The following is a 15,392-nucleotide window of genomic DNA, read 5'->3' on the forward strand; positions in this document are numbered from 1 at the left end:
GTCATTTTTTAGTAGAAATAAGCTTCAATGATATGAAGGACCTATATACTGAAATCTACAAAGCATTATTAAAAGAGATTGAAAAAGACACAATGAAATGGAAAGATATTCCATGTTCATGAATGGGAAAAATCAACCTAGTTAAAATGTCCATATTACCTACAGCAATATAAAAATTTAATGCAATCCCCATAAAAATCCCCAATGTCATTTTTTAAAGAAATAGAACAAAAATGATCAGATTTATATTGAACCACAAAAGACTACGAATACCTAAAGCAATCCTGAGAAAGAAGAACAAAGACGTAGGTATCACACTATCTGACTTCAAATTATACTCTCTATGGAGCATGCTCACCCCTTCCCCCACCCACTTCCCTCAGGAGAGCTTTCCTTACCTCTCTTCTTTCCTGAGCTCCAAGGGCCCTTCTTTTGCCTCTGGAACTTGTTTCCTGAGCCCATTTCTTTTCTGGCTCACTTATTCTATCTCTGTGACTTTCATTTTTTGTCTTCTGTGACTTTCTAAATAAACATTCTTTTTAGTTTGTGTCTTGGCTCTGAATTCTTTCTTAGCTAGAACTCAAGTACCAAAGTTGCTGAACTGAAGTCTGGTCTAACTTCACTCATCACTAATGCCCGGTTTTTCCGCTGCGAACACAACTAAGATGGCTGAGATGATGATCCTTGGGTACTTCTAAATTAACTTTTTGCGTGCACAGTTAGAAAAAGCTGGCCATGGAATTAGGCAAAATAAATGGAAAACACATTTAATTGGCCTCTTGAAACTTCAAAAAGAAAATTTAGATAAATAGACCCTCCTATGATGTCATTTAGGTGTCAGTCCAATTCTTTGAAGCATTTAAAATAATGGCTGTCCTTATTTTACAAGGGCGAAGGTCATTTGGAATTTGACTTGTCAAGGACAAATATAAACTATAAATGCCTCAGGGCAAACGTTGGATCTAGTTGTTCTTTTACAAACCTGTGAGCTCTTTCTCATGGCTACAAGGTCTCTGTGTCTGTCTGTATGTGTGTCTATATATATGTATGCCATAAATCTACCTCCTGATGGTTTTGTTAAAATCAATTTAAAGGTAAATTCCTGCTTGTAAGAATTGGGTATTCTAAAATTCTCAGCAATTTAGCAACCAACCTAAATGTTTTTTCAAGTTCATGTGCTCTAAGATTAATCGTTAGTAATAAAAGCTAGCTTAAGTTTGTTGGTTCAAGTAAAACAGACATGTCTTTATTTTGTCTGGGTTTACAAAAATAAGTTTATGTGAACAATTGACTTTTATGTTTCTAAAGGTTATAAAATATCCGCGCTAAAGTATGCTATTTGACTTCTTAGCTTTCATTAGACTTTAAGGTTTTAAGGGTTAAAATCTTAATATATGTAGGAATAACTTTGTAGTGCTCCAGAAGGACCTCTGGAACGCCTCAAAAGATTCGAAATTTCATGGGGAGCATTGTAAAATAAGTGATGCAAACTTGTAGGGTATATTGTGTGGATAAACAATGGTTGTAAATTAAATGAAGAGTTGGGGCTACAGGAACCCAAGACAGCCACTTGGATCTTCCCTGCTCGCTGCCTCCCTATTTTTCCGTTTTTGCATTCTTTCATGCATCACAGTGCATTTAAGCTGGACTTAGATGAAGAACCATATGAACCAACATTATTTTTGTTGTTAATTCTCACCTGAGGATATTTTTCCATTGATTTTTAGAGAGAATGGAAGGGAGGGAGAGAGACAGAGAGAAAAACATCAATGTGAGAGACACTTCAATTGGTTGCCTCTTGCACATGCCCTGACAGGGGCCAGGGATGGAGCCTGCAACTGAGGTAAGTGTTCTTGACCAGAATTGAACTTAGGACCCTTCAGTCCGCGAGTGGGCACTCTATCCACCGAGCCATACCAGCTAGGGCTGAACCAACATTATTGAAAGGAGACTTCCAACACTATTGCCAAGGTTTGACAGAGTCACTTCAAGAAAATGCCAAGTTAGAAACCACTTTCTTTCACAGTCAGCTTTCAAGAGACGAAGACATTAAAGATCATTTGACTGTCACCTGTAGATTTTGTTATTAGAAAGGACATCAAATAAAAGACACTCTCATTGGAAAGGACCTAATCAGGCACCTATCCAGGAATGGACATCTACCCCAGTTGACAGGACATCAAAGATCGTTGGAGGACGAGAAGCCACCGACACCAGGGGTAGACAGTTACCCTTAGACATCGACAAGGCTTGTATACCTACTATTTGATATTGAACTCAGAATCTGTTTTGTTTGATTATCTTTAACTGCCTGATAATGATATTAGTCATCATAACAGTTATACTTGTCCTTGGGTCTTTCTACATAGTCCAACTATTTATGACTACTGAACATGTATAATATAACTATTAATACTCTTTCCATCGCTTGTGTAAATATATTAGATGCCAAATTCAGAAAAAAATGAGACAGAAGACAACACAAGTTGGATCATGATAGCTCACAGAATAGAAATGATCCAGAGTTCTGTGTGTGTGTGTGTGTGTGTGTGTGTGTGTGTTTTCTATGAAGGCCATAATACCCAACTTACCTCTCCTTCCTGTTTTGGGAAAAAATTCAACCTGAACTCACATTCCATAGTTATAATATTGTCCCATGCCCAATGGTCAACAAGACAACGTTGATGCCGAGATTTCCTAGCAATTAGCCTTTCTAGTGCTGTGAGACCACACTATCCAATAGAAAGGTTGGTCATTGGATCCTTTGGATTGATTTATGACCAAAGGTGGGAACTGTGGGTGAAAAAAATGTTCTGTGGAAAGTAATTCACAGGGTAATCTGTTCATAAGTTTCTAACGGGGAAGGTCATAGCGGATAGCCATGCTCCATTCCTATAACTTCTTCAGTGAAAGGATTTAAGCAGCTCTGTCCATTGTTCTTATGTTTTTAGGTTAACATGCTTTTGAAATACCAGAAGTAGTTATCAAGCATCTTCTCAGATCACAATGACATAAAATTAGAAATCAACTACAATAAAAACAGTGAAAAAAATCAAACACTTGGAGAAATACCAGAAGTAATAATCCTCAAAGTCGGTATTAACTCTCAAGACAGCACATAATCTTGTTAACTCTCCCATAAGGTAATCCCTGCCTTGCTTCTCCCACCTCCTTCCATTCCCTTCTTAATTTCAAATGCACAAAAGAAGCTGAAAACCTCTTATTCTCCAGTGCATTTGAGATCTTGCTCTCTGACATATGTCATAAATTTGGCTCAAATAAACTTATAAAAAATTAAAATTATACTACAGAGCAATAATAGTCAAAACAGCATGGTATTGGCAAGAGAAAAAAAAAAAGACATACAGACCAATGGAACAGAATTGAGAGACCAGAAATAAATGTATATGGGCAAATAAGTTTTGACAATGGAACCAAAAACACACAACAAAGAAGAGAAAACCTCTTCAATAAATGGTGCTGGGAAAATTGGAGCACCACATACAAAAGAATGAAACTAGACTACAGTTTGTCCTCATGTACAAAAATTAATTCAAAATAGATCAATGACTTAAATATAAGATCTGAAACAATAAATTATATAGAAGAAAATATAGATAATAAGCTAATGGACCTTGGTCTTCGAGAAGATTATATGAATTTGACCCCAAAGGCAAACAAAGTAAAGGCAACAATAAATGAATGAGACTATATCAAGTTAAAAAGCTTCTGTACAGCAAAAGAAACCACCAAAAACAAAAAGACAACAATCGAATAGGAGATGATATCTGCAAACAACAGCTCCGACAAGGGGTTAATATCCAAAATATATAAAGAACTCATACAACTCAAGACCAAACAAAATTTTATCAAATTAAAAAATGGGCGGAAGACTTGAGTAGGCACTTCTCCCAAGAAGACATACAAATGGCTAGCAGACATATGAAAAGATGCTCAGCTTCACTAGCTATTAGGGAAATGCACATCAAAACTACAATGCGAATACCACTTCACACCTGCTAGAATGGCTATTATTAATAAGACAAGTAAATACACGTGTTGGAGAGGTTGTGGAGAAAAAGGAAACCTTTTCACTGCTGGTGGGAATGTAAACTGGTACAACCAATGTGGAAACAGCATGGCAGTTCCTCAAAAAATTTAGAATAGAATTACCATATGACCCAGCAATCCCTCTTCTGGTTACTTACCCCAAAAACTTGAAAACATTTATTCACAAAGATATATGCACCCCTATGTTCACTGCACTACTATTCATGATGGCCAAGACATAGAAACAACCAAAGGGTTTTTCAACAGATGATTGGATAAAGAAGATGTGGTACATACATATTATGGAATACTACTCAACCATAAGAAAAGATGAAATACTACCATTTGTGACCGAATGGATAGGTCTTGAGACTATTAAGTGAAATAAGTCAGTCAGAAAAAGCTAAGAACCATATTATTTCACTCATGTGTGGGATATAAAATAGAATTCATACTCACAGACAACAGTATGGTGGTTACCAGAGGGAAGGGGGTTATGGGTAGTAAAGGGCAAAAGGAGCCAAATATATGGTGATGGAAGGTGATTTGACATTGCATGGTGGACACACAATGCAATATACAGGTCATGTGTTATAGAAATCTACACTTTAAATCTATATAATGTTATGAACCAATGTCACCCCAATAAATTTATTTTAAAAAAAATACTGGCCCATGGTTCTCTCAAAAAATAAAATAAAATAACAGCATTGAGGAAAGAAAGAAAGAAAGAAAGAAAGAAAGAAAGAAAGAAAGAAAGAAAGAAAGAAAGACAAAGCATGTGAGGACCCCATAGTGGGTCTGGGCCCAGGGTCCTTGTTGGTTCAAGGCAGCACCAGCAATGCCCTGGGAGCCCATCCTGCCCAGGCCCCTCCCCTGGACCCAGTCAAGCCCTTTTTGGTCAAACCCAGCCCATGCTCAATCCTAGATGTGTTTTAGAGCTAATCCTGGGCTCCTGCTGCAGTGGAAACATCCACAGTCAGTGTGGTTAAGCCTTTTTCTTACAAACAATGAAAGAAACAAAAGCAAACACCCCACCCATGCAGCTGCCCTGGTGACCCCACATTTGCAGGAAGATTGGCCAAGCAGATGGGGAAATGTTGAGACAAAACCAGCTGGGAATTGCCTCCCCAAGCCAGAGGAAGTGATTATGTGTTGAGAGCTGGAGGGTGGCTTGGGGGTCCTGGTCTGGACCTACATAGCGGAGAATCTCAGAGCAGGTGGTCGAAATTGGGCCCCTGAAAGAGACAGGGGCACACCAGAGTCACACGACCGTGAGCTGACTTCCGAGTGGAAGGACTCATTGAGATCGGGTTGAGGGGGCAGTGAGAGCCAGACCAGCCCCAGTTAGATTAACAACAGCTTCCTGATCCAGCTTTACCCAGACTTCAACCTCCTCCCTTGTCTGATACTCACCATCTCCTCCCTTGTCTGATACTCATCCCAGCATTGGGAGGGGAAACCTGGGCTTAGATAAGGGGAGGGGCTTGCCAGGGGTCTCCCAGTAAAAACCAGGGGCTGAGCTGGGACTGGAACTCTGGGCCCTGCCTCCTTCCACTGTGGCAATCAGGCAAGGGCCTCTTCTGGTTCAGGACCCCTTGTTTACTAGTAAACGGGTCTAATTATTAATAAAACCAGAGGCCCGTTGCACGATATTTGTGCAAGAATAGGCCTTCCTTCACCTGGCTTCACTCCCAGCTGCCAGCCTGCCCGGAGCCAGCAAGTCCGTGGGAGCCGGCAAGTCCTCGCTTCTGTCCGGAGCACCACTCCAGTAGCTCCCTCTGCCCCCATTTCCCTCATAGCAGGCGTCACGCCTCTCCTGGCCAGTCCCGCCTGCATATGCAAATTAACCTCCATCTTTGTTTGGTTAATTTGCATACTCACGCTGATTGGCTGTGGGTGTAGCGGAGTGATGGTTAATTTGCATGTTTCTCTTTTATTAGGTAAGATAGTGCCACCACCCACTTCTGGCACTCCGTGTGCTGAGCATCTCTCACCCAGCTAACAACAAAGGTGCTGGCACCCACATTTTCCGGAGGAGGACATGTGACTGTACAGGGAATAAACGGTTGAGCTGGGATGAGACCCTAAGCCTGGCACTCACACTTGGGTGCACATTTACCGGGAGGGAAGTGGCCCTCCCTGAGGGTGCTGAGGATGCTGGGAATTCCCCGCCCTTGCTCAGATGCATTGGAGCTTTCTGTCCCAGGTCATTGGCAACTAGAACTCCCAGGACCCCCAGCCAGATGTGGCTACGTCAATAGGAGTTCCTTGGGGTGTGGAAGCAGCTGGGCCCCATCTGAGGGAGGTATCGCTCCCCTGGCATCCTGGCAGTTAGAGCCAGGATACATTCTCCCCATTTTAATAGATGGGCAAACTGAGGCCGAGGGAGGAAACCAGGTCACCCCCACTTCTAGAGAACTTGAGGGTGGGGAGCAGAAGCTAAGGCTTGACCCTGGCTGACTCCCTGCCCACGGCTCCTGCTCCAGGGCGAGTGGGATGCGTGGGGATGGAGACACAGGAGTGAGCCAGCAGCTTTCTACTTGCAGACTCCAGCTGCTCAGACAGTCCTCATGACTCACCCCCACATGCTGGTGGCTCTGAGGCTGCTCTGGCTCAACCCCCCTGGCCCAGCCGTGTTCCTCAGAAGTAAGGAGGGCACCAGACCTGTTAATCCGCCTCGCTCACCCCATTCCCAGGGAGACACTGTTCTTCAGCGCAAGGCAGGGTGGTCAGGGTGACCATGTAATTTATTGTCCAAACCAAAACACTTTGGGGAGCTATTAATAATTATTTGGGGATAGTAGGCATTCACTAAGACTGTCCTAGGCAAACAGGGATGTCTGGTCACCCTAGTGATGGGTTGTTGCTTAACCTAAGCTATTAGAAGCACAAATGTCAGACACTGAGGCACCAGCTTCAGGACAGGGCCAAAAGGTTCTCGGGCAGGTATATTTTTGGGAATTCCTCAAGTCATGGGGCAGCCCTCAGGGCATTCAAATCTATGTGTAGAGGTTTGCAACACACACTCTGAAATGACACTAACTGGCTTCACAGCCTGGTTCTACCTCTTAGGGCTGGGTGAGCTCAGGCCTGTTGCCTATCTTCTCTGACCCTCAGTTTTCTCATTCACAAAACTAACCGACCCCTATCGGACAATTGTGAGGATGAAATTAGATAACCCAGAAATCTTCACAACAATGCTGGCACGGAGTAAATGCTCAGTAAACAAGAGGCCGTTGTCATTTTGAGTTAGTTTTATTTGTTATTAATTAATTATGCTATGTACCAGGAGGGGCAGACCTGCAGACCTCACATACAGCCCTGCCCTCTGGTTGTACACAGTCCTATGGGAATAAAGGCCAGGTTAAGGGAATGAGTGCTGGGCATGAAGGACAGACCAAGGGTTTTCTGACTTGGGTGGGGGCATCAAGGCAGGCTTCCTGGAGGAGGTGGCCTCTGGGCAGAGTTGTAGTGTAGTCCAGGCTCTTTGGAAGATTAAGATCATAGCTCCTGTTTCCAAAGAGCTTCTGATGGCCCCTTTGCTCAGTATGCGTACCAGAAAAAGAGAGCTCATTGAACGCTTGGCTTTTTATCTTCATAACCAACTTCCATGCTCTCGCTGAGATGTCAAATATCAAATTCTTTGCCCTACACAGTTCTTTTGGAGTCCTTCAGCTCACAATGCATCTGCCTAATGTTTTTGTCCTGGCTGCAAGGAACATAAGGCCCTAGAGCAGGCGTCCTCAAACTATGGCCCGCGGGCCACAGGCGGGTGTTTTTGCCGTTTTGTTTTTTTACTTAAAAATAAGATATGTGCAGTGTGCATAGGAATTTGTTCATAGTTTTTTTTTTAAACTATAGTCTGGCCCTCCAATGGTCTGAGGGACAGTGAACTGGCCCCCTGTTTAAGAAGTTTGAGGACCCCTGCCCTAGAGCTTGCTGAAGCATGAAAGGAGGAGACAGGGCAAGATGGGGCAGGGTGCTGTGGTGAATGGAACCAGTGGTGAGCAGGGCAGCTTGCCCTGATGTGGGGGGCGGGGTTGCTGCCTCTGGGCCTCTTGAGTCCGGCTCTGGGCCCATCAGCTCTAGTCCTTCCCCACCGAGGACCACTTTTGTGCTTTCTATAGACATGGCTGGACACAGTGAGTTTACACTTGCTCAGTTCAGAAGCTGCCTAGCAAGTCTGATTTTCAAATCCGAGTCCTGGGAAAAGAATCCTATTGATGAGCCTGGGTCACATGTCTATGTCCTCTTCGAACCGGCATATGGTCAACAGACCTGTGACAAAACAGAAGCAGAGAAAACAATGGGTGGGGGCCTTGGACTCTTAGCAAAGGGCCTAGGCGTTCAGGAGGAGGCCACAGCGAGGGCAAGGGCTGAGAGGTGGGGAATCGGAGGCTTTGTGTGGGGAACCTGAGTGGAGAACGTTTATGTCAGCCCTCTTGTGGCTGCTTGAAGGGTGGCTCCCCAAAAGGGCAGTCACAAGGGAATCAGTTGCAGCACCAGAGCTCAAACCCCTTTTCTCTCCCAGCCCATGAGTGTCTGAGGCATAGGAGGGAGTGGGGGTAAGGGAGCAAGGAGAATGAAATCAAGAAATAACTGCCTTCACAGGGGCGATAATGACATTTTAATTTGAAAATTGCAAGGAGACAGGGCTGTGGAGACATATGCAAATTTGTATGCAGATGAGATGTAAATGGGCCTGCCTGCTCTTGCTTGACACACCTGGATGTGGCTCAGTGACAAATCCTAATGGGCACTGCAAGGCTGTGTGATTGATTACCAAAGCCAGCTGGGATGACAACTGCACGCCTCTCCTGGGAGCTGGGAGAGAGGCAAGAGTGTTTCTAGAGCGCCCTCTGATGGGAGACCCTGAGGCATGGCCCTATCTAGTTCAGGAATGGCAAGTTTGGGACACATTGATTACCTCTGTCCCTGCTGGCATCCGTGGCAGACATGATTAATCAATCATAGAATTTTTTCTTACCAAGCCAACCAGGTGCTCTAGGCAGTCCCTACTTATCGATCAACGTTGGCATCCATTCGTTCATTCATCCATCCATTCATCTCATACATTTTGTCGAGTTTTTCCCCTGTGCTAAGGATACATTGAACAGGCAGATTCAATTCCTACTCTCATGAAAATCACAGTTTAGTAGGCAATGTAAGCATTAATAAAATACTACAAAATGGCAATTGAGATAAATACCGTTGAAGCACATGGTTTTTATAAAAGGCTCTACGTGCATGAAGGAGAAGAACATGTTTCTATAAAAGAGAGTTTTGACACATCCCATGTGGCCAGGAAAGGTTGACCCTGTTGCTGATCTCAGAAGGCTAAGGAAGGCTTAACTAGTTGACCAGGGAGGAAGCGGGAGAAGGTTCCCGCCTTGAGACAAGGAAGAGCTTGCACGCAGACATTGTCTGTGCTACACCCAGATTCCCTATGATCACCTTCTGTTTCTTTGTATCCCTTCTCTGGCTTTTAGGAAAAACAACCACAAAACACCTTTATAGGCCACATTACCATAAAATTCACTCATTTAAAGTTCAATATTTTTAATGTATTCAAAGATACATACAACCACCATAGTCACTTTGAAACATTTTCATGACCTGCAAAAGAAATTCTTTACCCTTTAGATAGTCATGCCCTCCCACCCACACCTTAGCTCTGAGCCACTGCTAATCTATTTTCTGTCTCTATAGATTTGCCTGTTCGGGATATTTTATATAAATGGATTCATACACTATGTAATATTTTATGGCTGGCCTCTTTCACTTAGCCTAAAGTTTATATGACTCATCCATGTTGTGTATGTATCAGTACTTTTATTAAAAAATTTTATTATGGTAAAATATGTATAATATAAAATTTGCCATTTTAACCATTCTTAAGTATATAATTCAGTGGCATTAATTATATTTGCAATGTGCAATGATCATATCTATTTCCCAAACTTTTCATCACCCCAAACAGGAACTCTGGTAATTATCATCCTGTATAATAAAGAGCTAATATGCTTATTAGACCGAACAGCAGACGGAAGAGAAGCCAGGGCTGTGAGGGGCCGAGGCAGCCGTGGCTGTGAGGGGCCGAGCCCCTTGCATGAATTTCATGCATTAGGCCTCTAGTTAAATGATAATTCCTCATTCTGCCCTCTTCCCAGGCCCTGGCAACCTCTAACCAATAATGTCTCTATGAATTTGCCTATTCTAGATATTTCATATAACAGAATCATATAATATTGATCCATTTGGTCTTAATTAACTTAGCATAATGTTTTCAAAATGATAATCAGAACTTCATTGATAATCAGAACTTCATCCCTTTTTATGGCTGGGTAATATTCCCTTTTATGTAAACACCACATTTTGCTATCCATTCATCTGCTGATGGACACTTGGGTTATTGCAACTTTTAGCTATCGTGAGTAATGCTGCAATGAGCATTGGCATAGAAGTATCTGCTTGCATCTCTGTTTTCAATTCTTTGGGGTATGCACCCGGGAGTGGAATTGCTGGGTCATTCTCTGTTGACCTTTTAGAGGAGCCGTCACACTTTTTCACAGCAGTTACACCATTTCACATTCCCACCAACATTGCACAAGGGTTCCAATTTCTCTACATCATCACCCACATTTGTTATTTTCCGCTGTTTTGATTACAGCCATCCTAGTGGGGGTGAGGTAGTATCGCACTGCGGTTTAATTTGCATTTCCCTAACGACTAATTGCGGTAAGCATCTTTTCATGTGCTCGCTGGCCATTTGTACATCTTCTTTGGAGAAATGTCTATTCAAGTTCTTTGCACACTTTTTAATTGGACGCTTATCTTTTAGTTGTTGGGTTGCTCATATATCCTAGATGTTAAACCCTTATCATATATATGATTTGCAAACATTTTTCTCCCATTCTGTAGGTTGCCTTTTCTATTTCCGGATAATGTCCTTCGATAGCCAAATGTTTTTCATTGTGATGAAGCCCAACTGATCAATTTTTACTTTTGTTGCTCCTGCTTTGTTGTCACATTATTTTACATTTGCAAAGGTCCCTCCAGTTTCTGTGTGGGGGACAGATGAGCGGGGCCCAGGTGGCTGCAGGAAGACCATGGGGGATACTGTTATAGCCACCCACGGGAGATGAGATGGAGGCGGGGATGAGGGTGGGGAAGGTGACGGGGAGAGAAATGGAAGGTTAGAGAGAGATGGGGGTGGGGGGCCGATTTAGAGGCTCTGAGGCAATTCAGGGAAAACTTGCAGGTTTCCAGCCTGCGCGCTTGGATGGATGGTCAGTGAACAGAGAGGGAGGCAGGACTGGGAGGGCAGGTCAGGAGTTCCACATGCAAGGTGACCAATTTGCCATCATCCTTGGTCTGCCCACCCCCCACCCCCATTTCACAGGTGGGGAAAGTGAGGCCTAAAGAAGCACAGTGGTCCCTCCAGGGTCCCCCATCACACCCTGGACAGAAGGGAGTGGAGCTATAGGAGCCCAGCCACCAGCCAGAGCACTTCCTCTGCGTGGGGTCACAGGCTCTGGCCGCAGAGAGCTGTTTTTCAGCTGCGAGAGGGTGGGGTTTCAGGCCAGATGAGCTTGTCCTGGGCCGGAAGCCAGTTCACAGCCCCCAGAGAACAGAACAGCTCTGTTTCATGAGGGCTGCCTGTACCCTGACCCCGGCCAGCTGTCCTGTCTGGGTCTGATGTGGGCAACTTGAGGGGACAAGGGTGTGGGGTGCCTACCTCAAGATGCTGACAAGATGGAGGCGCCCGGATTTGGCACTAATTAGAACCAGGTCCAGATTCTGAGGTTTCCCCTTCTCCATCCCTTCCCTTGCCATGTGGCCTTGGGCAAGCCTCCTCCCCTCTCCAGGCTCCAGCCTTTTCAAATGTAAAACGGGGACATCCTAGGGCAGTGATGGGCAACCTTTTGAGCTTGGTGTGTCAAACTTCGCCAAAAAAACTGAGCATGACTCGGGTAGTGTGTCACTTTGAGGAAAAAAACTAACTCCAAGACTCTAGTCGCCAATGTTTCATCCCCAGGAGCAGCAAATGTTTCATCCTCGGCATGAGGCCGCGTGTCATCAGAAATGGCTACGCGTGTCAGTGCTGACACGCGTGTCATAGGTTCGCCATCACTGTCCTAGGGTATGACTTTGGTGCACTTCGAAGTTGTAGTACATGTTGGATGAGGAAATGGATGGAAGCAAAAGTACTTTGGAATCTGTCAAGTGCCTACACTTCTATTTGGACCCAGTCCTACTTGTGCTCCATGCCACTGCCCTGGGGACGTCTAAGGCTTTGCTCCTTCACAAGACAGCCACCCCTCTGGAGAAGGAAAAGGTCTGGTGTGGAGATCAGGGATCCAGAGCTCTTACTATCCTGGCCCAGCAGGCTTGACCAACCCATTGGACAGATGGGGAAAACTGAGGGGCAGCCCTCTGCTCAGAGTCACCGGGCTGTTAAGCCTGGATTCAAAGGTAGGGCTCTTTGAATAACATATCCTTATCTATTCAATGTCCCCATTGGACGGGTAGGGAAAACAGAGCCAGAGAGGGGAAGCAACAAGCCTGGGGTCACACAGGCAGTCGGAAATAGGGCAGAAGTGGCACGGGAGGTCCTGAATCCCAGGCCATGCCCCTTCTGCCACCCCTTGCCCACCAACCCCTAGAGCTTAAAAAGGGGCTCCTATCACAGTGGGATATTCATAGTTACTGGCAGAGTTGGGGTTCCTTGTCAGCCCATATTCCTCCCACCAGAGCAGGCTGCAAACTTTCTCAAAAATTCCACAGAGAGACACTGCACCCCCACATCCTCTTTTTACAAATTTTTATTTATTGGTTTGAGAGAGACATCAATTTGTGTTCCACCTATTTATGCATTCATTGGTTGATTCTTGTTGGTGCCCTGACCAGGGATCGAACCTGCAACCTTGGCATACTGGGGTGATGCTCTAACCAACTGAGCTACCTGTCCAGGCTCAGAGTAGCCTATTAGGGGCTGAGGCTTTACTGATGCAGAGCATTGTTGCCACTAGTGGGGCATATCGGGGGAGGTCCCCCCGGGCCCCCATCAGGGGCAGGGTAGGGCAAAGGTCAATAAACCAGGTCCCTTTGGACTTCAAGAAACAACTGGGGATCCAGAAAACTAATTAGGAAATCTATACGAGACAAAGAGTGAAAAACTCTTTGGGAATTTATTGGTGGCCTCTGGAGAAATGTTTTCCTTAATTTGTCAGCAATGGAAGCAGGGACTGGCCGGGCTGATACCTAACGATAATACCATTCCATGAGCACTTACTATGTTCCAGGCACCTCTCTAAGGGCTTTCCACATACTCGTTTAATACCTGCAGCAAGCCTCTGAGGTCTGATTATTCTCGTTTTCCAGTGAGGGAAGCAAGGCACAGAGAGGGAGCATAGCTTGGCCAAGGATTCACAGCTTGTGAGTGGTGGAGCCTGAGCAGGAACCCGGTCCGTCCAACTCCAGAGCCGCGTGACTGACCACTGGACCACACTGCCACGTGTGCTAAGGAGACCGGATATGAGTGCTGCCCAAAGGACCAAGCCCAGCCCAGCCAAGGCCCCTGGGGACAGGGCAGTGGCCAGGCACAGCAGGACTGCTGAGGGGACAAAGCCTGTGGCCACTCAGACCCAGCAGCCAGCCCAGGCTGGTCCATGGGGGAGTCAGAGGCATCAGTTGTACCAAGTCTCAGCTCTGCCACTCGCTGGGTGTCACTGGGCAAGCCGCCCACATCTCTCTGAGTCTCAGTTTCCTCCTTATTAAAATGGGGTGGAATTAGCGTTGGCTTCGTAGGATTGCTGTGAAAAATTCAATAGCCCTGCAAAGCTTTTAAAGGGCTTAGCAGTGAAATAAGTCAGAGAAAGACAAGTATCACATGATCTCACTCATACGTGGAATCTAAGTAACAAAATAAACTGATGAACAGAGCGGATCCAGAGACATGGAAGCATGGAACAGAGTGCGGGATCTCAGAGGGAAGGCGGGGACGGTGGGTGGGTGGGAGGTAGTAAACCAAAGACCTTGTATGTATATATGCATAACCCATGGTCACAGACAATAGGGTGGTGAAGGCCTGGGGTGGGGAGAGGAGAGGGCGGGGGTGGGCTGGGGGGGGGGGCAATGGAGGAAAAAAGGGGACATATGTAATACTTTCAACAATAAAGAATTATTTAAAAAATAAAATAAAATAGCCGAAATCGGTTTGGCTCAGTGGATAGAGCGTCGGCCTTTGGACTGAAAGGTCCCAGGTTCGATTCTAGTCAAGGGCATGTACCTTGGTTGCGGGCACATCCCCAGTAGGGGGTGTGCAAGAGGCAGCTGATCGATGTTTCTCTATCATCGATGTTTCTAACTCTCTATCCCTCTCTTCCTCTCTGTAAAAAATCAATAAAATATATTTAAAAAAATAAAATAAAGGGCTTAGCAGCATGCTAGGCACAAAGAAAATGCAGATAAAGGTTAGCTATTAGTGTTATTACGATTCATTCTTTTTTGTTATTATTATTACATTTCATTTCTGGACCCCCTCTTCCCCAGGGGCTGATGTGAGTAAACAGGCTGTTCTTTTTGGAGACGGGGATGCACAACATGGCTTTGGGGACCCCTCCCTCCCAAGGATTTTTGGATCACCCATTCCCCCCCTCATCACTCGCAGTAGCTATAGTCTCTCCTCTGAAGTCAGTTTCTATCCTTGCACCCCAGGTACCCTGGCTCCCTGCCTGTGGTCCCCACTTGCTGGATGCTGTTGCTATGGCAACAGCATTTTAAGAGCCTTCGGCCCCCCTCTGAGGTGACAGGCCTAGATGGAGATTGGCTGATCAAATGTCTCCTGCATTCTCAGGCCTGTCTGGATGGAAGACAGGAGAGAGGAATGTAAGAATGAGAGCTGGCTTGGGGTGGGGGGCTCACTCAGCCCTCAGCGCCCTGTGTGTGCAGACAGCAGCCCCCCCGCTCTGTGTCGCATTGCAAACACCTGAGCAGGTGGGTACACCGTGAGCTTCTCAGCCACCGATGGCCCCAAGGGTCTGATTTTAATGATCAGGAGGGGGACCCCTGCGGAAGCTGCCTCAGATCAGCCCTGCTACTGGCTCGGAGGCAGACAGGCCCCAAACCACACTTGAGTCTTGGAAGGCCCTGCAGTCACTTTGGGCATTGAGGTTTGCATGGCCCTCTCTGTTGTGACAACTCCTGAGAAACTCCGTTCGTCTTCCTGGGCCTGCTCCAGGGCTGCCTCCCTCTCCTTCCACAGCCTCATCTGTGGGAGGACATGTGCCGCACCCTCTTCCCACAGCCAGGAAAATCCCAGGCTAGGCTGGCAGGGG

Source organism: Eptesicus fuscus, chromosome 12, assembly GCF_027574615.1.
Source record: "Eptesicus fuscus isolate TK198812 chromosome 12, DD_ASM_mEF_20220401, whole genome shotgun sequence".
Classification (NCBI taxonomy): Eukaryota; Metazoa; Chordata; class Mammalia; order Chiroptera; family Vespertilionidae; genus Eptesicus; species Eptesicus fuscus.